General features: G+C 39.6%; 1 long non-coding RNA gene across 1 annotated transcript; it reads left to right on the top strand.

Moving 5' to 3' along the window:
* Positions 1 to 613: 613 nt before the first annotated feature.
* Positions 614 to 2,127, top strand: LOC123041356 (uncharacterized). The gene is made up of 3 exons (XR_006418483.1): positions 614 to 833; positions 920 to 1,021; positions 1,836 to 2,127. It is a non-coding gene; the product is annotated as an uncharacterized lncRNA (long non-coding RNA).
* The last annotated feature ends 670 nt before the right edge of the window (positions 2,128 to 2,797 follow it).

Raw genomic sequence — 2,797 nt, 5'->3', positions numbered from 1 at the left:
TGGGGAAAAGTACTCCCGTGCATGATATTAAAATATTGTGGCGTATTGTGGCGTACTTAAATCATCTCAACTCTACTGTGGCCTATTGTGACTCTACTATATGTTTACCTGCCATCTCAACTTTGCATCGATATTACATTATTAATGGTTCAAAATTTGAGAAAATTTTCCATCTTACATACATGCATGATATTACATTATCAATTGTTATGTGAAAAATCTACTCTTTCTACCATGGTCATATCTGCTGAATAAACCCAAGTGTGCAGTAGCTAGTGTTTATTTCTTCAGTTTTGTCAGTTTCGTCAATTTCGTTAGTAGTTTGAGGTTGTTTTCTGAATAAACCCAAGTCTGCATAGCTCGAGTTAGTTAGCGCCAAGAGCGAGTCTGGCGCCCCCTCTGATCGCTCGTGGGATGGCACGAGCACCACAATCGGTGGTGGTGTGTACTTAGGGGCCATGAGCCCGTTTCCTTTGATGTACTGGAGTAAATTCGTGAATGAAAGGCAGAAAAGCCGCAAGTAAATTCGTGAATGAAAGGCAGAAAAGCCATGAGCCCGTTACCATTGTGTCTATTGTGCTTGTTTTATCTTCCCATCGTTGTGCTGCTTGGAGAGATGATGATAACATTGTTTTCATGCTATTATGGCTGCATACACTTTTGAACTGCAACTTGGATTGCAATCTGTAGGAGCCTTTATGGTTGCTCCATTAATTCTCATGTTTCTTTTTCCATGGTAGGAAACCTGTCAGTCGAACAAGGAGAACCGTTCCAAAGTTAAGTTCCATCAGAAAACTGGTTCTCGCCCCTACATTTCCCATGTGCATGCTTTGGTAAGGATCTCTCATGTTATCATTTGCTACTATAGTGATTCTTTCAATTGTTTCTTATTGTTCGATTGTGTCGTGAACAATTTCAGAAAGAGGCTCGTAAGGGTGAAGAGTTGACTGCGTTTGATCTATTCAAGGAGTGCCACAATGGCAAGAAGACTGGTTTCTCTGAGCCAGTTAAGAAGGCGATAGTAAGTTTCTAGTATTCTTTTTCGTGTTGATGAGGCTTGTTTACCTCATCCTTGTTACACTTGATTACATTATATGACTTCTGCTTGACGGATTTGATAGAGATGGTTTTTTCAAAGTAGTACCGAATATGATTCATGTTTTGTTATAGTTTGTTTGTACCAGTCCTCTGTTTCATTGCATTGCATATTCATTTTGGTACTGGAAATGCGATAATATTCAGGAAATTTTAGTTCTTGTTGCAGTCCAGCAGATATTGCTTGTCGTTGGACACTGTTAATTAAGAGAGAGTGTTGTATGCTCTTTGATTATTTGTCTAGTGATTGCCTGAAGCATCTATCTTCCCATCTTTCGGAGTGAGAAACTCTGTCATTTCATATACGATCTGAATGAAATGTTTAGGACTTGTGGAAGTGGATTTCTCTGATACTGTATACTGTACTAAAGAAACAACATATGCGCTCCTGAAACGTACTACATTCTTCTCTGCTCCATGTTCCCATTTAAGCTAAACAGAGATGCACATAGTTGCCTAATTTAAATTTCAACAATGGTTTGTTGTGTATTCTTACCTGTTTAATAAACCTGGTGCCATGCTTCTTTCATGTAGCTGATAGTAACTTGCAAAAAAAAGTGATTCCCAAGGATGATTAATTCTGCTTGCCTGCTTCAAAGTTTTCAAATAACTAGTTAATTAGTAGCATGGAGACTGGATTATTATTTAGTCAACATTCTTGGGTAGTTTGCTTATAAAGTTTCCTAGTTATTCAGAACCAACTGCAATGACATGTGTGTGCATCTTTCTTTAAATGTCAGGCTGACATGGAAAAAGCTATGGAACAAGGGGTACCACAAGGTGGAGAACCAAAGAATGTTGCTGCTGTTGTTGCTGACATTCTCACTAAAGAATGTCCCTCCAGCACATTCCTTCAAAATGTTGGCCTTGAGTCGAGCTCCAAGAAGAAGTTCAACAGATCTGCAGCTTCTTTGGATGCTCATGTACAAGAACTAGAGTACAGGCTTGAGAAGGAGAGGCGAGTCGCTGAGTTCATGCGAGAGGAGCTTGTTGAGGTCAAGAAGAAATCAGAGGAGGCCGAAGCTGCACGCGCCGCAGAGTACCAGTTGTTACTGCAAAGAGTTGAGGCCACCGATGCTAGATTTGCGCGTCTCATGGATCTGTTCGAACGTAAAATAGTTTAGTATGGGGTGGTTGATGTTGGCTTTGGGACTTTTGATGTTGAGTTGTCTCGACCTGGGGTTGATGAGTTTCTTTGACTGGACATGTGAACCACAATATGGACCAGAGATTGGTTGTGGTTTGATGAGGTTGTGTTTTGGTTGGTGCATCTTAATCTTATGAACATGGTGTACTGATACTAAGCTACTGGCTATGTTATTTTGGTTGGTGCATCTTATGCACTTGTGGTGTAATGATACTGTTGGGCCTAAGTTAATGAAATCTTGGATAATTGTATTGGTTGACTGCCAAACTGTGCAATGATTTTTTTTGAGCTACTGTTGGTTATTGGCTGGACCGAAAATACTAAATTATATGAGTGGGCTGGCTCGTCTCAAGGCCCAATATAGATTTTTTTGATAGAAAAAGATTCATATATATTTTGTTGGTTAGAGAGAAGGGTTGGCCCAATTAATGATAGATTGAATAAATGGACTGCACATTGCCTGAGCCCAAGAACTAACATTAAAAGGTCGTGGCCCAAAAATAAATGTAAAAATGGGCTAAATTATTGGGCTCAGCCCATTAAAACAACTGATTT

This window comes from Triticum aestivum, chromosome 2B, assembly GCF_018294505.1.
Source record: "Triticum aestivum cultivar Chinese Spring chromosome 2B, IWGSC CS RefSeq v2.1, whole genome shotgun sequence".
NCBI lineage: Eukaryota > Viridiplantae > Streptophyta > Magnoliopsida > Poales > Poaceae > Triticum > Triticum aestivum.
The sequence above is the reverse complement of the archived record's forward strand: the minus strand, read 5'-3'. Positions and strand labels throughout refer to the sequence as shown.